Source organism: Carya illinoinensis, chromosome 6 (assembly GCF_018687715.1).
Source record: "Carya illinoinensis cultivar Pawnee chromosome 6, C.illinoinensisPawnee_v1, whole genome shotgun sequence".
In the NCBI taxonomy this organism is placed as follows: domain Eukaryota; kingdom Viridiplantae; phylum Streptophyta; class Magnoliopsida; order Fagales; family Juglandaceae; genus Carya; species Carya illinoinensis.
In genome coordinates this window covers 9289372-9311173 of record NC_056757.1, presented here as the reverse complement: position 1 = coordinate 9311173, position 21802 = coordinate 9289372, and positions in this window count along the sequence as shown.

Sequence of the window (21802 nt, the reverse complement as noted above, 5' to 3'; positions counted from 1 at the left end):
TCTAATTAAAAAAAGTATTAAAATGGAAGTATATTTAGGTATTCAAGATGATGATGATCTGTATGAAACTAAGAAAACCAATTGTGAATTAGATGTGGTACACCAAGGAAGATGATTCCAGATGTACTTTCATGTTGAAGAATTATTATTATTTTCCCCTATTTCCTGAATCAAGGGTGGCAGAGATTTGATTAGCTAAACTAGGTGTGCAAATCTTAAAATCTCCAATGAGCAGCTAGCTAGATGTTCATCATCATCATCAACTTAGCATCTAATTAAAGAGGAGTTGGAAGTTGGGAAACATGGGTTGGAAGTGTTGGGATAAAGAAGACAATCTTTGCTCTTTCTTCCCTTTTGAGTTCACAAAGATTATTAAACAATTAACTTTATTTAGCTGCCATATTAACTTTGAGCTTTAATATATATAATCCCCCTATCTCTAGTTTCATACTTATCCATCTTTCATCCTTGCTATATTCATTTATTTTCAGTCACATATAGCCATAGCTCAATCCAAAAACCAATATAAATGATGTTGAACATTTCAATTGTTAATCCATTTTCCTTGTTCCCTTGTCTTGCAGCGATTGAGTATTTACAACGATTCTTTCTTTGTCTCTAGTGCAAATCCTTTCTTTATGTGGATTTATTCACAGTTTTTTTTTTTTAAGTATGACCATGCTATCATTGAATTCCAAGAAAGGAATTTGGGCTCATATATTGTTGCAAATTGTTAGCTTTGTCTCTAGTGCTAGATTTTATTCCCAAATAATGTAATCAGGTTTATCCTTGTTTACCATTTCAACTTCTTGTGTATACACCCTGACTTACTCATGAAGAATCTTATGCACATAGCTTCTTCAGTTGGTTTAGTGAAACTCAACAGAAAGACATTTGGCATGCTTCATGATGTCGTAAATTGTGTTCTATTATTCTATGATAGGGTTTTGATTTATTTTAGCCTTAACTCTCTTTAGCTTTTTTAGAGTTACGCCATGTTACAATGAAAAGTGCAACTTCTTTTCTATGATTTAAAGTACATAGATTGAGCTGGCCTGCAATGAGAGATTATCCAAAGGTAGAGAACAAAAGAACATCAGTAGTTAAAATAGTACTAGATTTCCTTAATTGCTAGAAATCAGGAGACTCATGGCAAAATTATCTTGCTTACTGGAAGAAGATGAATAGATTGACTGTTTGATGGGAATTTTTGTACTTTATGATCAAATGCTTTCACATACAGTCCATCCATCCTTTTTTAAACTAATGAAGATTATATTGAGTAAGAGATTTTTGCAAGCTAGAAGGTAAACACAAGCAAACAAAGGTTCTAAAGTGTTTCATATGAAGGAAAAGTATGAAATAGTATCTCAAAATAAGATTTATTTTGCAAGAGAGGAGTAGGCAACCTATTATAAGTAAGTAGGCGGTTATTAAGACAACACCACCCCAAAACTTAAGAGGCACGTGAGACTAAAACTAAAACAATAAGGCCCGAGCATTGTTAAGAATTTGTTGATGTTTTCTCCCTACAGTAGAGTTTTGTTGTGGAGTTTCAACACAACTATGTTAAGAAATGATGTGATAAAACATTTTGTACCAAGATTGGTATAGATTTTTCATTTTTTTTTTATTTTTTGTATTGAATTGAGTTTTAACCATGTTTAAATAATTCTAAATGAGGATTAGAAGTTCAAATTTATGATAGAAACAATAAATCCAAGTTTCAAGAGTACAATCATCAACAATTGTTAAAAAAAAAAACTTGTAACCTTCCAAAGTGGGAATGGAAAAAGGTCCCCAAATATCACAGTCCATGAGATCAAAATGCAAGGTAGAAAAGTGATTGTTATTAGGAAAGGGTAACTTTTTTTTGTTTGGCTAATGGACAAACAGTACATGGATTATTAGACATAACCAAATCTAGTACAAATTTATTCAAGAAAAAAATTCTTGAAATAGAACGATGACCTAATAGATTATGCCAAACATCAAATGAGGAACTTTTACAAGAAGTAAAACAAGCAGGTGATAACAAAGCATTATTGAAACTAGAGACTTTATTATGAGAAAACAATGGCAATGGAGGAGAAAGAGATGAGCTTGGTTGCTGTAGAATGTAGAGTCCTCCTTCTTGTCTGCCCACTCTAATCAGATTCAAGGTGGTCAAGTCCTAAATAAAGCACAAGTCAGAAGAAAATAGAAAACATCAAGTTAGTGATTTGGTAAGCTTGCTGATGCAAATTAATTTGAATGTAAATGAATGAGGATACATAGAGAACATCATGAAGAACAAGATGCTCAGAAAGATGACTTGTGCCAATATGTGTAACATCCCGCTCCTTCTCTCTCTTATGGTTATGAACTTTGTCCACATGCAAAACCCCAATGGCATGTTTTTCAAGATATTAGGTGATTTTTTAGTAAGTCTAATGTTTTAAAGCCCTCGAATATTTAAAATATCCTGCGAGTATTTATATAGGATATTTTTAGTGTTATTGAACTAAGCATGCTTTTAAATAAGACAATTATAATATTTTTGAAGAGTTCCAAAAATATTATAATTGTGAAAATTTATTTTTATTTACATGATTTTGGCCATTTAAAAATATTATGAGATTTAAATTATGTTAAAACTGTAATTTATTTAAATGGTTTTATTCTCTTGAAAATAATTAGCAAAACTTCATCATTTAATTAAGGATGAAGATTATATTTTATAATTAAGGATGAAGATTAATTAATACTTTATCTTAACTCCACTTTATGTTTTTAGTTAAATTAATATTTACGTATTTTAAATCAGTATTTTAATTCCCCAATGTTGGATTTGATTGGGAACCATAGGATGAAGGGCCTAGATTAAATACCCAAGCCCTTCCCCTTTTCCTTCACTTTTCCCTTTCCCCTCTCTCTCCTCTTTCTCCCTCAGCTCACGCACGACAACCTCTCCTCTCCACCCAGTCCTTCATCCAGCTTAGCCTTGTGCCACCGTGCGCCACCTAGCCTTATCGCCACCACCAGTGTCTCCCCCTCTGGCCGATAAGCCTCCACCGTGGAACCCAAGCTCCACGCAACACTCTCTCTCCTCCTGCAGTAGCCTAACTGGAATGGGTGAAACCCATTTCTCTCCACTGTGCGCCGCCATCGTCAGCTTCTAGCCCCACTGAGCACCACCACAACCATCTCCTCTCACCAGCTCTACCCCCCTCCCCCCCACCAATCTCCTCCTCCCATGGCCTCTACCTCCCCGCGGTTCTCCCTTTCCATCACATGAAACCCTCATGGGTTTCTCCACCCTTTGCACTATAGCCTTGCCCCACGCCACTGTACCACCACCACCTCATTGGCAACCCATCCCTCTACCGAACCTGGCCACCCATAGCTCTGATCCTCTCCTCACGTAGCCTCCCTCTCTCTCACAAGGGTTGCACCTCACGACTTAGATTTGCCACCGTTTAGCCACCCACTAACTCCTTGAGCCACCACCTGCCACCAAGACACTTCTTCAGCCACCTTCCACTAGCTCTCCCCCTCCATTTCCATACCTTAAGACCCACGGCTCCCTCTTGAAACCCACGGCCCAAACTCCTCCACGAGCCACTGTGTGCCACCTTGGCACCACCACGAGACCATCACCCCAAAACCTTGACCAGATGCCCAATAGCCTAACCCAATGCCTAATAGCCTAGCCCAATGCCCAAACAACTCCCAAATGCCCAAAACAACCACCATACACTATTTAGCTGCCACGTATGACTCTTTCGACCTCTTCAACCGTGACGAGTAACGAGTAACGCACAGGTTAATCCCGACGATGGTATAACTGTCTCTTCCTTGTTATTTATGTTAGATGTCTCATTCTACCATGCCAGAGTTGGCTGACCACCACAAAATGGCTATGATTCAGACACCAACGCAACGCAGTTTGGTGGGCAGGGAAGGCCCTTCCACAAGCCAGTGAAATCACTAATTTTTTATTTTTTATTTTATGAAAAATAAAAAAATAGATTGACATGTAGCTGCTCGATGGCAAATGTTATCCGTTAATTGAGATGGATAGAAGGGTCTGGTTTAAAAATTCAAAAACATAAAGGATTAATTCTAAAAAAAAGACGTAGGATGAATCTCAATTGCCAAAACTACAAGAGGTTTATTATACCAAAGTTTCTTATTTGAAATTTAGGTCTAAAAGGATTTTGAAGTTTGTTTAAGTGCTCGTTTGGATCGCAAATATTTCAAAATACTATACATCATTTATAATTTGCAACTCTATCATGATGCACAAGTTCCTCTCCCAATAGGTGATTTTTTTTGACAAGTTCTTTGTGAAACCCTATGCACATCCTTCCCTCTCTTTTTCTTATAAAGAATTAAGGGTTCCAGATCTGATTTTCACTGGCGTCCTTCCCTCATTCCAACATTCACCCTCATTGTCTATCAATATTTTTTTCACTTAGTTTTATTTTATTTTCTTCAAGGTCGAAGTTGGCAAATCTATAACTTTTCGGCAAGTCCCGAGAGACATGCGTGGTACAAGCAAATTTACATGTTAAAAATCTTTCGAAGGAAAGTGGTGGTTTTGTAAAAATCACCTCGTGTGGTCGGTGGTACTCACATGCCACCTTTTTGGGTAGCTCTTCTCGATACACGTGGTAGATCATGAGACTCGCCACCATCAAACCTTTTAGATTTGACCTTTGTAGCTAAAAAAGACAAGTGTGTTGCTTTTAAGGGCTGTCACAGATTCTGAAATCTACTAGAGTTGATCCAAACTGTAATCCATCTTTTTTCACATCTATCTTACTAATCTCTCATACGTTTGTCTGCAGAGGTTGAAGGGTGAGATTGAATCTCTATTTAGGCAGAGAGTGTTGTCTCTTGGACTTTTATCTGTAAAGAGTATCAGAAATAGTAAAGACCAGACCAAACCAGTCACAAAAGGAATAGTGTACTGGTAGACCTCCAAATGCATTATTTTGGTTTATGATGTCATGTTTGATAAGGGGACATCCCAGAATATATTTGGTCATTAATATAAGTTTATCTGATGAATGAATAATGACAGTTTCCCTTATAAAAAAAGTGATCATTTGGATATTTAGAATATCTCAAAATATTTGTCAGGAGCGAAATAGTTTGTGTATGAAAATATCTAAAAACGTGAGAATACTTAAGAATACCTATTACAGGAATAATGCCCAATACCATTATTTTGTAAATTGTTGTTAATTATATTATAAAAATACAAATTTAAGAGCCGCACTTATTAAGAAAGAAACTTTAACTTCAAAATTCGTTTGAACTTGCAGTAGACCATGCCATATACAATATTAGCTACTTTAAAAAAAAAAAATTATTATTTATAGCTAACTTATTTTCCTTTGAGTCATTATACAATAATGTCAATAAATATAACTTTCAAGTGAGTGTCAATCACCACTCAATGGAGAAAACCAATGGAGGGAGTTTACAAGCTAAACTGGGATGTAGCTACTAAACATGCATTGGACATAATTGGGATTGGTGTGATTGTTAGGGACTTTAAGGGTTAGGTTCTTGGTACTCTTAGAGCTTCTAGAATGCTGAGTGAAAATTCCTTTACTACATAAGCATATGGACTGTTGGCAATAGCTGTGTTTTGTAAAGAGATGGGGCTCAAACAGATCATCTTAGAAGGGGATGCGTTGCAGGTGGTGAATATGCTAGAAAAGGCTAACACATATTGGAGCTTAGGGGGCTTATTGATTGAGGATGCAAAGAGAATCCTAAATTCATTTGCTAATTGGTGAGTGACCCATACTAAGAGAGGTGCAAATATAGATGCTCATTATCTAGCTAGAGATGATCTTAATCTAGATGAATGCATGTATGATTTGGAAGATTTTCCTCAATGTCTTCAGTCCATTGTCATCAATGAGATGTTGTAAGTCTTCAGATTGCAATAAAGATCAATTTCTTTTCAAAAAAAGAAAAAGAAAAAGGGAGAGTGTCAATATTAATTATTAACATTTTGATCTTTAAAATTCCGATTAAGCACATTAGTCTTACTTTCCCTTAAATTTATTTTGTATTGATCAATGATGTTCGTGATGAGACATCTCTTCGTTTAAGTGCGAGTGAAGAGAAAATTTAAGAGTTCGGACAAAAAATTTAAGATCTTATTTTATTTATAAGAAATTTTAAAGAAATATTGTTAATAAATTTATTCCCCATGGAAATAGATGAAACTATTATAATAAGATAGTGACCTTTCATTCCTAATTAATTTCTTGAAAGGCTCTTGAGATCTTCTTTTTATAATATTATAGAAAATCACACAAATTTTATAAAGGCCATCAATGCTGTAATCATGGAGGATTACATGTATTAATTATGAAGGATATAATTATGAGAGAAAAAAATCAAAACAAACAGAAACATAATGGAATGCACTAATGTATTTTTTGGGGGGGTGGGGGGTGGGGTGTGGTGGGGTGGGAAGGACCCTTTCAAGAAAATAGGTAAGAATGAAACAAGGAAGTGATATATGACCAAATCATATATGATTGGCTAGCTCAAATGAAAATATTCAGTCTATTTTATGCAATATGAAAAACAAAATTCTTACCAAGTTTGTAATTTCTAGGAGAGAGTAAAATAACTAAACAAAAAATATGTGGAGAATATATATTTATTTATATCGTTTAGTTATAAAAGACAGATGGAGATAATGATAATGATTAATGAAAGAGAATTTAATATTTATTTATTTTGGATGGGATGTACACGTTTGGTATGAAACCTTGTTAAGATTAGTATGAGATTTATAATTTTTTTGTACTAAAAATTCAAAATGGAATAGGAAATTAACAATTTTTGTATGCCATAATAGGGTTCACAAGATATTTAATTATTGCATCAATTGAATATCCTTGTTATGGAAATGGAAATTGAGTTTAATTATTGTACCAATCAAACGTTGTATAAAATATTGTATTAAGTATTGTACCAATTACTTGTTATGTGTTTAGCTTCACATTCAATACAAAATTAAATATAGAAATTATGGAAATATGGTTTGCCGAGGAGAAACCATGGGAGGTTACACTTTTAGAGCAATTGAGTATGCATAGAAAAGAAACCCTAGCTTCTCTCTTGAAGTTGTTTGGAATTTTGCAAATTACTTTCTTCTTTAGTACTTTCTCGTCTTCTTTGTACTCATTGAGAGTTTTCTTTTCCTTTCTTTTATAGAAGAATGTAGTTGTACACTGATGGAGGAAAATAAACAAGAGTTTAGAAATATTTGGTTCAAATCTTTTGCATATCAATATCACATCGAGTGAGTGCGTTACCAGAATGTAATGTTGGGCCTGATCGGAGAAAGCAAGTAGCCCGCCTCTGCCCTCATCTTACTCACTGAGTTATATATGAAATTGCACCCGTTTGATTTTGACAATTATCTACATCATTTGTAATAGCAAGTTAGGGTAATGTGCCTCCCAAGAATGAGACATAAAAAATGTGTTCAAACGTGACCAAGCCCAGTTATTAAACCAAGTGTGCCTGCCACCTAAAAGTGTTAAATCCACCAAATCCATATCGAAGATGAAAACTCATTCATTGCCTGACTATACCATACTTCTTCCGATCTTTTACTAGGGGACCGAGTGATGTTTATGTCACCACCAATACACCATGGTAAATTCCACAAGCTGTCCAAACCTACAAGCTCCTCCCATAAAACCTTCCTAAGTGTGTCCATAATTTGCCCATACACACTAGCAAAGGCGCAACAAAAATTGTCCTCCACATTTTTGAATGAACACGCCACCATATAATTTCGAGCACACTCCTTGATAAACTCAACCACCCTCAAATCCCACATAATAAGGATTCCCCCAGATGCTCCCTCAAAAGAAAGGTACACCCATCTCACAAATGGGCAGCCCCAAATGCTAGTGATGATGTCATGATTCATGAATTCCATCTTGGTTTCCTGCAAACACACAATATCCAACTTTCAATGTTGTAAAAGATTATTCACCCGCAACCGTTTATTGGGATCATTGAATGTTCCAAGAAAGAATATGGGTAAAAACAACCTTTCCCTTGGATCTAACTTTGCTAGTACTCCCCTCCCATCCATCATAATTGATCGAACAAGTGAGACTCTTCAGCTCCCTTCTTTTTCTAGAAATGGATTTAGGAGATTAAAATCGACTCTCCTCAATAACGATAAGTAATGCCCTAAATTGCTCATCAAGCCCGTCATAAGAAATTCCCACTCTTTAATATCCTTCACTTTTTGAGTCACCTAATCCAATGGTGAGCTTCTTGTTGTAAGCAAGGGAGACAGGGTGCATAACGGTTTTGGGTCCACCTCAGCCTCCTTATAAACCAATTGAAGAGTGTAATTCACATCCTTTAGCTCAAGAAATCAAGAGGCATTGACATTATCTTACCGACACCCATGCCATTCTTTGCCCCCACTACCTTCCCTTAGACTGATTGAAGTTGTCTATAGACCTTCATCGGAGAGAAAATCACATGAACCTCTTCCCCACTACCTATCGGTCTTGTATGTGGGTGCTGTGACTGAGAACCCACATCCACCGGCGAGAAAATTGCTTGAGCCTCTTCCCCCTACCCATCGACCCTATCTGTGTATACTATAACTGAGATTCTACTTCACCGATGAGAAAATGTAGAGATCAATTTTTGGATCGTTTATCGATAACTCCAAGATCACCTTCTAGGCCACTGTCAATGATTCCTTAGCCACTCATGATCCCGATGGATTGATTGATGCATAAACTATGTGTAACACCTGGCTCCCCACAGTAAAGAAAGACGTCATTGTTTTTGGAAAATCACGAGAGCCAGAGTGTTACTACTGAACCTGACTTAACGTACATTTGTTTTTGTTTTTTATTTTCCCTAAAGGAAGTGCCAAGTACAAAGACTCCTTATAATAAATAGATTCGTTTTGTATTAAAATAATGAAATCATAAATGAGATTGTGTGGAAGCATTTATCAAAATTTCTCAAAGTTCATATCATAAAAATTATAACTTAAAATCTTTGTACATGATTTAGGCTACTGTTACGCTTCCCTGGACTAAATCTCGTTCCCTAGCTCTACCTTTATAAAGATTTTGACTTGGAATGGTTTAAAACATAAAAACAAACTAAAATGAGTTGATGGCTCAGTAAGAAACACATCATAATGTAAACATATATAAAGTTTTTTATAAAATATTTTATATTGAGAACTTAAAATCATAATCATTCATACGTATGTTTATGACATGCATGACTTATCTTGACTTATATGACTTATCTTACTTATCATACTAGCCCATATACTTAATTATGGAAGGCTACCGTTGATCAAATGGTTCAAATTATGGAAGGCTACCGTTTCTTTTTCTTCATAGGGAATAATTGAAACCCAATGGTATTCAGTGAGAGAAAAATGAAAAAAAGAGAAATCACGAAGGATGCTTAGATTTGGGGCAGTTACAAAAGTATACGATGCATGGGATTCTATATATAAGATGTTATACTATGTGAGTGATGATATGGGTTGGGTTTAGGAATTTTAAGGTAAAGAGGATTCTAGAATTATAAATTCTAGAATTGTAATCCGAATATGTTTGAAAAAAGAGCACACTCTAGTAGTTCATTTAATATAGAATTGATAGTGACTGAGACTGTGTAGCAATTTCAATTAGTGATGATTTTAAATTGAAATAAATTTCTAATAATCGATATTTAAATTTTAAAAAGAGTCTAACTCGTTCAATAAATAATAAATGAGATTTAACCTAGTTATTGAGTCTAATTAAAATTCCTAATCAACTTCAAAAATTTATCGCTAGTGGGCTTATCCAATATGACGCATTAAATATAATTTAGGCCTAATAAAATTATCAATATTCTAATCTTAGAATTATTGGACCGGATCGTTACACTACATTTCTTGACACCTTGGCTCCTTCATATTCTTCTCTCAGGTCTTTTGTCGCAGCCGATGAACTCCTCGGTACCACCATTGTCTTCTCGCAAGTCCAATGAGTTTTGTGGTTGCATACTAATTTTATTAAATTGCTTTATTTTTACAAGCAATTGATTTTATTAAAAAGCACCAAAGGTGCAACCAAGCATGCATCATGTACCCAAAAGACACATCTATTAAGAAAAAGATGAAATCTCCAATGTGCTTTTGTTGTTGTTTAGAACCTTTAAAATCTCCAATATTAGTCCCAATGAACGTTTAGGAACTTTTTGGTAAGGCAGCTTCCTTACTGCATTGTGTAAAATTTTACATGGATGACTTTTCTCTTAGAAATTTAGATTTAGATGGCTGTGGTGGCATATTGAGGTCCCTTGCTGTCACTTCATTTGGGAGTTGCTACAATACTCATGTTGAAAGATTTGCTTTATTTTGGTAAGTTCTTTACTATCTTCTTGTGGATTTACTTGTAGTTACTGTTGAAATAGTTTAGTGATGAATTTTTTTTAGCAATTTATCTTCACCACGTCGGAATTTAGACTCCGAGAAGAATCAGTGATGCATATTCTAGTTAGTCAAGAATGTGTATCATTTTTGTTGCTAGCTGTTCAGCCAAACAAGGAGTTGCCTGTGTTTATGAGACTTGTTTCCCGTTGGCTTATCTTCCACAATTGGCTAGTGGATAGAATGAATCCACTATCCAACAAATTGTCCATATCCAGAGTGCAGTTTGTAACATTGTGGGCAGGTGGCTGGTTCATGACAAGATAAGCATGAATTTGTGGATCTTTTGTTCAGTTGGTAGGGTTTCTTCTGTCAAAACTTGTAGTTTGAGTTTACATGTGTATGCCTTTAAGTGTGCATATAGGAAGTAAAACAATGTTTTTAAGCACGGTTTTATTGGACCTTTGTAGTAGGAGGGCTTCCAATAAAAGGTAAGACACAACAAGGTAATCCATGTTACTCTTTTTAGTTTCATGGAATAGACTGGACTACTATTAATAAATACTGGGAATCTCAAGAAAATAGATATGTTTACTGAAGCAATATGTTTTTTAACGAGTAAGAGATATTTTATTGATAAGATAATAGGCATAACACAAATACACAAGAAATATACAAAAGAATGCACCTGCTTAGGATCTAGAAATAGATACAACGAAATGATGGAAATTGGGACCTTTAAAATCTGTAGCCGTGGCCCACATAAATAAGGTCTTAAAGAAGAAAGTTTTATACTCACCCAAAGGGCATTATTGATCCTTGAAGTTCCGATCATTCCTTTCCCGCCAAATGCACGACCGTAGGCAAATGGGTACCATCTTCTACAAAACTGCAATATGAGGGAGGGATGCACTTAAGAATTCTCCAACTAGCTAGACGATCAACCACCATCCCGCGGAGTTTATGCAAAAGGATTTCTATATTTTAAGCAAGATGCAAGGGGAAGATATGGAATCACTTGACACAAGACATTGTTACAAGCAGTTCTCCTGGATGATGATAATAATACTGAACTATAGTTTTGTTTACCGATAAAAAAAAATACTAAACTATAGTTTTCTTTGTTACTTCTGCTCATTTGGAAGTCTTAACTTCTCGATAGTTTGTTATTAAAAACGAAGGAATGAAGAAGATCGTTGGGAATATTTTTAAAATAAAATATTATTTCGAAGATGAACAGTAATAGCTGGTTAAATTTGGAGAAAGAAATGACTTTACTATAGCTCAAAAGTGAAGCCTTAGAATTTTAACTTTTAATACAGTCCACTTTAGTAAAAGTCAGCTAAAATCTTACTAGGCACTGGAATTTGACTAGGCCAATACCAGTGCTCTAACTACCTCATATTAAAATAAATAAATAAATTGGTTGAACTAAAGAATGAAGCTCATGTCATATGTATGTTTTAATTGCTATAAAGATAATTCTTTTGAAACTGAGAAAACCTTCTGTTCTTGGCGAAAAAAAGTGCATTACCTATGTAACCAGATACTAGCTGATACTGCAGATGGGTTTGAAGTAAAGGTTTTTTGGGGTCCTTGTGTATAGATGATATGGTTGGGGATATACAAATGTTTTTTCCATTCTTGCACATAAAAAATAGAAGACACATTATATAAATCAATCAACTTTATATTTCTTAGACATGTTGTCAATTGTATATTTAATGACAATATTCGTTGTATACTGGTTCATTTTAAAGAATGGGAAGACCATGGTTTTATATATATTTGGAGGGAAAGGAATAATAGAAGGTTTGAGGACCATGGTCGGATGATTGAGGAGCTCAATACTTAATTTCTCAATGCTCTCCTCATTTGAACTTGCTATAGACTTTAATGAGCCTAATTTCCATGATTTTCTTGTGTCTTTTTCTCTTTCTAGATAGGTATCTCTCTTGTATGAATTATGTGTACTTTGATTACGCCTTTTAGGTTTTTAATGAAATTCTAATTACTTGTCATTATAATATATAAAATTGAATAGTTTATGGCATAATGTGAAAATATTCTCCCACTATACCATCCCATTACTTTGGTTCATAGCAGCACTTCCAATTACTGCTCTTTTCACCTCATGTTTGAGTTTGATTTCGAATATGTTGTGATACCCCATATAATAAGTATAAATGTAGATAGTATATGAGATCTCACATTACTTGAGAAAGAAAATTTCTTGCTATTTATAATGTTTTAATGGAGTTCTAATTGTATAATTGATTAGTTATTTTGGAGTATAGGCCAAGTGGGTTGGGCATTTCATTGGGATATGATAAGGATGATGGTAGGTGATATATGAGATTCCATATTACTTGAAAATGAGAAGTTCTTGCTCTTTATAGGGTTCCAAAGGGGTTTCAATTGTATCTTTAACTAGTTCTTTTGAAGTATAAGCCATGTGATTTGAGTATTGTATTGAGACATTACAAATGATATCAAATCTTATCTTAAGCAGAAATATTGGATTTGAGCTGTCACCTACGATGGACTGTCTCGACAAAGATGTCGAGAATTTAAGGGGGATTGTGATACCTCATATGATAAGGATAACGGTATGTAGTGTATGAGATTTGTTTAGGAATGAGAAGTTCTTGCTCTTTATAGGGTTTCAATGAGACTCTAATTGTATCGTTGACTAGATTGTTTGGAGTATAAGCTATGCAGTTTAGGCATTCTATTGGGACGTTACATACCTTTCCTAGCATTAAGGTTCTGCTTGGCCACTGAGAATTCTCAGATGAGAATTTTGAATTTTAAGATTAAATATTAAAATGTTATATTTTAATATTATTATTGTATTGAGATTTGAAAAAGTTAAGAAAAAGTTAAATTGTTTATTATATTTTGTATGGGGATTTGATAAAGTTGTAATGATGAGAAGAGAATTTTATGTTTGAGATGAAAATTTTTTGGAGCCAAGCAGAACCTTAAAGCAACACTGAAGCATGCATAGATTAGGCTCTTGAATGTTACACAACTAAACTTAGAGTGCTTTCCATTTCTTGTAAAAAAGAGGAACAAGATATCTGACTTGAACGTACTGTTTTTATTTTCAAGTTTCTAAATTTATTTAGGGGTTGCTTGGAAATAATTTTCATTTCATTCCATATTATCTCATTCCATTTCATTTCCCTCTCTAACATCACTTAAATACAAACACTTTCAAACTAATCATTATAAAATTTTCAAATTTTCAAACAAAACACAAAACAATTCAACCATTTCAATTCTCAAAACTAAAATAATATTAAAAAAATTATATTATAACAATATTAATGTTTAGAGCGATGGTTTAGTCGGGATTAATTAATTGGTATATTCATGTAACATTTCAACTGGAAGTTGGGTTTTTGACTTGAGTAATTCTATATACAGTGTATGAAATGACCAAATTGTCCTCCTTTTTAGGCATGAATTGACTACATTACCATTCTTTCTTCTACAACCTAAACCCAAAACATTTCAAATTGCAAAAAATTGTTTTTCTCTGCTGTGCATGCCCTCCAAACCTGAACTACTCTCTCCACCATCGACGACCACCCTCAACCCAATCTTCTCCACCAATTAAAAATATTTTCAAATGCTATTCTCTGTGTTCAAATATTTTGTCCCAATTTTTTATTCTTTTCCCTCTCTTTCACAAAGCCACTTATATTTCACTGTTTGGGTTTTTCATTCTGGAATTTTGGGAATGCAGTTAGATTATGCAATTGCAAAAGATGGAGGAACGTTGGATAGAGGCAGCACGTTTGCCTAGCCAAAGTGCTCCTCAAGAAGAGAAGAATTCTGGTGTTGGATGAAGCTACTGCTTCTACTGCAATAGATAATTTAAATCAAGAAACAATAAAAGAAGAAACAAGAGGATGCTAAGAATATATATATATATATATATGTAATTGATATATATATATATATATATATATATATAAAATTCTGGGCATTTTCATATTTATAAAATTGCTAAGAATCATATAGATTAGTATCACTTATATAAGACTGCATACATCATTGAATTGATTTTAGCTTATTAGTGCTGCTGTTTTGCTTAACACAGGCAAGGTTGTACAGTACGACTCCCCAGCTCAGTTACTCAAGGATAATTCATCTGCATTCTTGAAGTTGGTGACTGAATTCTTGAGGAGATCATCCAAGAGTAACTTCCATAGATATCTGTCTTGAGGGAGGGTAGAGATTCGTGTTCTTATTGCATGGTATAGAATCACACCTATCGCAATGCTTTGAGCTGCAAAAATTGACACTGACAGTGAAAACAAGCAAAAAAGTTCTTGGTACGAAATCAGTACTGTTCAGTTAAGACATGGGGAAAAAGTCATTACCGCTCAACCATGTGCGTTTCACAATGGGGAGATGGGGCAAGGGGAGGGCGATTTCATCTGAGGAAGGAAAGTTTCTCAAAGGGCTAGAAGACTTCCCTCGTGCATCCTGTCCCCGTTTTCTTTTCATGTAATGAAACACAGTGTTTCATTTAGTAATGAAACACTTTCATTTAGGTCTACAAAGTAATCCCCATTCACAAATAGATTTATTCTTTTGGCCTATGATATGTTGCTGAGTAGGTGTGCATAAAGCTTCTGGTTTGTGTGTTAAAGCCGTATTTGTGCACTAACAAAAGTTGGGTTTGCGGGTTTTAGAAGTCCGGTCCTTGGATTTTTGTTCAAAGAGGTGCACATTAGGGATTTGGATACTCTCAATTTCGATTTCCAAGTGAAAGGGAGAGTATTTCACTTAATATAAAATAGTTGTTATTTTGATCATTTCACATTATCTTGAAGAACAAAATGACGGAAATATCCAAAATTTTGTACTAAGTGGATATTATTAATTTAACTTGAAATGGAGAGAATCCTTGTGAACAATGTAATGATGTATGGTTTTATTGTGAATAAATACAAGCCCTTCCCTCCACCCAAAAAAGGTTGCCGCATGCTATTTAGGCATCAACAAACCTCGTTGCTATATTCTACTTTAATTATGTGTTGTATTGTGATTTTTATGATTTTGTTGTGGTTTATCTTTTAGGTGCATCATATGATTGGCTAGCTCAAATGAAAATTTCAGTCTATTTTATGCAATATGAAAAACAAAATTCTCACTAGCTTTGTAATTTCTAGGAGAGAGTAAAATAATTAAAAAAAACTGTGAAAACTATATTCATTTATATCGTTTGGTTATAAAAGACAGGTGGAGATAATGATAATGATTAATGAGACATACTTTAAAGTTTATTTATTTTGGATGGGATGTACACGTTTGGTATGAAACCCTATTAAGATTGGTATGAAATTCTGAAAGAATTCAAAATGGAATAGGAAATCAACAATTTTTATATGCCATAATAGGTTCACAAGATATTAAATGATTGAATCAATTGGATATTCTTGCTAAGGAAATGGAAATTGAGTTTAATTATTGTACCAATTACTTGTTATATGTCTCTCTCTCCACATTCAATACAATATTAAATACGGAAATTATGGAAATATGGCCTGATGAGGAGAAATCATAGGGGTTAGACTGACCTACAAACTCTATAAATACTCCCTTTAGAGCAATTGAGTATGCACAAAAAAGAAACCATAGCTTTTCTCTAGAGGTTGTCTAGAATTCTTCAATATGTAGAATTCTAGCCCCTCATACTTATAATTACTTGCTTCTTTGGTACTTTCTTGTCTTCTTTACACTCATTGAGGGTTTTCTTTTCCTATATTTTATGGAGGAATGGAGTTGTACACTGATGGAGGAAATCCAAATGAATGTATTGAGGAAAATAAACAAGAGTTCCAAAATATTTGTAATATTTTCTCTCTTATATACACATGAAATTGAGCCCGTTTGATTCTGACTATTCTCTACAACATTTGTAATAACTGGAACAAGATGATATCAAATTATTTCAATTTCATAATATTGTTTCCATTATCTATGCAGTTTTCATTATATGCATATATCTTAGCTAGGTCACTGGCTGATTTTGCAATCTTTTCTCAACCAGCCCGCATTATCAACTTGAAATTCCTTGAGTTCACAGAAGGGGAAGATGAAACTGCATACCAGGGGGTTAGAGGTTTGACCAGCTTTTCAGCAAGCTAAGTCAAATTACCTGGTCTAAGCAAGTCAAGGTGCTCATCATTGTTAGCCGTAGTCTTCATCAGGAACATTCAAAGTTGATGGCTTTCCAATCAGGTGAAGCAACGCAAGTCTGTCCTCCTCTATGGGGTAGTAGTGGCTCTATCCCATGGGGAAAAAGGATGGGTTTCGTGACCTACAAATTAAGCAGCCATATGAAGTGACTTATTGCTGGTTCTGCAGGTAGAATATTAATCTTGGAAAACAAAATAGAACCCATCTCAAGTGCAAGTATAGGCAGAGCAATTTCTTTAGAGCATTCAAGGAGGAAGAACATTGTAACTGCTTTGGTGATATTGTCAATAGAGATACGTGCATAATATATATTATTGTGTTGAGAGATGAAGGTGATGCTTCATGTGTTACATATGGATTCATTTGTAGTACAAACCTCCACAATAACAAATGGGATTGTTATTCTAGCAGCTAATTTTTATTTTTATTTTATTTTATTTTTTTAACACAAGCAACAGATTTGATTAAAAATCACCAAGGGTGCAACCAAGCACTCATAACGTACCAAAAGAAACACCTATTAAAAAAAAAGATGAATATTTACAAGGTTTCTCAGTGGCTGTTTGAACTAAACCGATTGTTAAAACTTACCAACACTCTCAAGTTTGTTTCTCTCATTGTTTAGAAGCTTTAAAATCTCCAGCTCTAAAGCAACACTGAAGAGTGCATAGATTAGATTCTTGAATGTTACACAGCTAAACTGAGAATTCTTTCTGTTTCTTGAAGAAAAGAGGAAGAAGAAATTTGACCTGAACACATTCTGTTTTTGTTTTAAAGTTTCTAAATCTTATTTAGTCAACGTAGTCAATTAGATGCTTGCGTTAAATGCTCATGTCCTTGCTAGCTCTAAAGGCACACTCAAAAACAGGTTTTCCAATCCTGATTAAGGAAAACAAACCTTTGTGACTTCTCTTATGTACTTGGAGAAAGAACTGTGGGTTTTAATGAAATTTCCCAGCGCATATGTTTAGAGCATACATTTTTATGTTGATCGCAATGCCATTGACGCTTGATGTATGATATTTGTCAAATTTATTGAAAAAGCAGTGGTTCTACACAGCACTACACCTAGAGGGGGGGTGAATAGGTGTAATCTAATTTTTATGGCCTTTTTAAAATTAATCAAACAAGCAGTTAATAAATAAATCAAATAACACAAATAATCAACACATGATTTTGTTCACGGAGTGGAAACTCATTTGAAGAACATCTTCAAAATCTAAAACCACTCCGAGTGTAAGACACCACCTCAAATCCACTATAGAAACTTTAGTTTGTTACAACCAATTTAGAGACACTCACAAAACCTTTGTAGTAGCTAAACTTGGCTTGCAACACCACGAGTGACCCACTCGATCTCTACACGCATGTAGTGTCAGAACTCCGACTTTCCTATAGCTTCCCACGAGAACCTCTCGATCTCTGCATCAACGGCAGCTCCGGACTCTTCCGGCCAACAAAAATGTCCACTTCAATGGACTCAAGTAAGAGTTGATTTTGTATGTGTTGTGATGGAGAAATATTTATCCAAGAAAGAATCAACCAAATGGGGGAGAGGTTGCTCTAAGAAGTTCTTGGAGGCCCTTAGAGTTTTTGCTCTGATTCTCCACACATAGAACAGAAGCTAACATGTTCTATTTATAGTTCCCATCAAATGAGGCGTTCAAAACCCTACATTGTAAGTGATCTGGAACATTGGCTCGAGCGAAGTGTCGAGCGAAGGTCGAGCGCCGAAATCTGCCTGAGTTCGCTCGAGCGCCATGTCGAGCGAGTATCGAGCGGTTGACTCTGCCTGAGTTCGCTCGAGCTCAGTGTCGAGCGAGGGTCGAGCGACACACTATTTTACACAGGTTTTCACAAGAATATGCCAACACGCTCATTTTTCCCTCAACATTTATCATCTCCTGTACTTGTGTGTATAGAATTTTGGAGATGCATACCTTAGAAGAGGAGTCTTATCTTTTCGTTTTTATCAATTGTATCATACTTGTGCATATAAGCTTTCTCAGAGCCACAATGATTGATTTAGTACTTTGCATGGGATGTTTTTGAAGCTTTTAAACCCTTGTATATTTACCTTATGTTTTTTTTTTGATAAGACAATATATATTTACTTAAAAATAAATCGTAGAAAGTTTGACTAACTGTAAATTTTTAATTTTCTTTGGTCCATTGTTGGCCACTTAAGCCTAATACTCTAGGCAATAAGAGGTAAATCTCACTCATTTATTAACTCTCTTTCATTTAGTGTAAACAAGTATTTTTAATCGTCATCTTGCACTACTGGAAATAGACTATCAGCTAATGCTAGGTATACTTAACTGCAAATTCATGTTTAGAGTGAGTGTTTAGTTGGGATCAATTAATTGGTATTTTCATGTAACATTTCAACTTGATAGCCATTAGGTTGAGAGCCTATCCATGCAGCCTCCTTTCTCGTCATTGATCGATTGACATTTATTGTCATATTTGACAATAATGTTTTGCACCTATCATATCACTTGGTATTGTGAAGAGCCTAAACTGTTGGGAATCTTGAGCTATGAAGTTTTGAGAGTATCCGTCTTCATGGTGGGAAGCAGTGCTTAAACTTATTATTGTTCTTTAACATCCCAGAGTACTTCATTTATAATAACTACATGTCCTCAGTTAGTGAGATCTGATTAGCATTGGAATATTTGGTCCTCATGTGACAATGTCCACATGTACTGGTTTGATTGGTATAGGAGTCGTGGCTGGATCTTCTGATGTTGTTCATGACTTGGTGTCTTATATATTGTCTAACTATTTTGGATGAGTATCAGTTTCTCGGTCTTAATAGTTCATTTATGTACATGCATGTCTAGACAGTTAGGCTAGATTTGGATAGTGAGTTGAGTTGAGATAAAAGTTGAAAATTGAATAAAATATTGTTAAAATATTATTTTTTAATATTATTATTGTTTTGGGTTTTAAAAAGTTGAATTGTTTATTGTATTTTATTTAGGAATTCGTGAAAATTGTAATGATGAGATAAGATGGGTTGAGAGTTTTTCTCAATCCAAACTAAGCCTTAGACGTATGTGTGTGTGTCTAAAAGTTTACCCACATGCAAGCGCATACACTTGCACATAGGCATGCATGTGTGAATACAAATCTAATAACTCTCACGTTTACATTTAAATCTGTTAACATATATCGTAAAATTATCTTCAGTCAAATATTCTTGCTTTTAATTGCTGAATGGGAATAGTTTCATAATTTATTGGTTGATTTTTTCTTCTTTTGTCACGATTGTTTGTTGAAGTTGGGATGCGAGTTTAGGAAAGTGTAGCAAAGACGCCACCAAATCAAGACCTGCTTTGAGTTCACAATTCTTGGAAAGCTGGTGATCAATCTGGCAGTGGAAGAACCTTTGACCCACGGTTACAACTATTGGTGAAGGTTAGCTTCTCACTAGCTTAGTCTTGATCTTACCCAGTTAGACACGACATTTCTTTCATAGATGATACATGGAAACTTCTTTGATGTCCAAGAGAATTTCCATTTTATCTATTGATTGTATGGGTGTTAACCGCTTGTTTACCAGTGTAGAATGTATGGCATGTATTCAGTAGCTCAACAAATATGACTAACTACGTTTGGTGCGCCATGCCCTGCATGAGGAACACTAAAACAGTCTGCTCTATTATACCTAAACCAGACATAGAAAGTCCAGCCACCAGAAAAGAAAACCCCACCCCTCTCTGTATTACTTCCTTGGAATTAGAATTCTGTATTCTGTTCTGTATGAATGATTGCTATACTTACTCTCTGTTGAGATCCAACATATTGTCCATATTCAGAGTGCAGTTTGTAACGTTGTGGGCGGGTGGCTGGTTCATGACAAGATAAGCATGAATTTGTGGATCTTTTGTTCAGTTGGTAGGGTTTCTTCAGTCAAAATTTGTGGTTTTGAGTTTACACGTGTATGCCTTTAAGTGTGTATATTGGAAGTAAAGCAATGTTTTTAAGCACGGTTTTATTGGACCTCTTTAGTAGGAGGGCTTCCAATAAAAGGTAAGACACAACAAGGTAATCCATGATACCCTTTTTAGTTTCCTGGACTGGACTACTATTAGTAAATACTGGGAATCTCAAGAAAATAGATATGTCTACTGAAGCAATATTTTTTTTGAGAAGTAAGAGAAACTTTATTGATAAGAAAACAGGCATAACCCAAATACACAAGAAATATACAAGAGAATGCACCTACTTAGGATCTAGAAATAGATACAAGAAAATGATGGAAATTGGGACCTTTAAAATCTATAGCTGTGGCCACATAAATAAGGTCTTACAGAAGAAATTTTATACTCACCTGAAGGGCACTACTGATACTTGAAGTTCTGATCATTCCTTTCCCGCCAAATGCACGACTGTAGGCAAATAGGTACCATCTTCCACAAAACTGCAATATGAGGGAGGGATGCACTTAAGAATTCTCCAACTAGTTAGAAGATCAACCACCATCCCAGGGGTTTACGTAAAAGGATTTCTATATTTTAAGCAAGATGCAGGGGGAAGATATGGAATCACTTACAAGCAGTTCTCCTGGATAATGATAATAATACTGAACTATAGTTTTGTTTACCGATAAAAAAAATACTGAACTATAGTGTTCTTTATCACTTCTGTTCGTTTGGAAGTCTTAACTTCTCTTTAGTTTGTTCTTAAAAATTGGGCTTCCTTCACCTTAGATCTTACAGGAAGTTAAGTAGCATTTCTAAAAGCAGGGTAATAGAAGTGAAGTGTTGGCATAGAACGGTAGATGATTATACTAGAACGTTAATTTACTAGATTCTGTCTCTCACACTTAATATCGCTCTCTCTGTCTCACACTAGAATTGTATCACATCTGACAATCTGTTGAGATCTGATAGATTGAGCGTTTCGTCATCATTTTGTAATGTTGTGCATGTGCTGGTAGATGGAAAGAAAAGCTAGATGTTGTGGAGGGTTTCCCATAAATGTAAGCCACAACAAGGTAATCAATGTTACTTTTTTTTTGTTTCCTGGACATAATCTTTCTTTAGAAAGATCTCTAGGTATCTTCATAACTGAGTGACAGAAACAATTATGGTTGTATAACTATTAATTTGTACGCATGTAGGGCAATGCCTT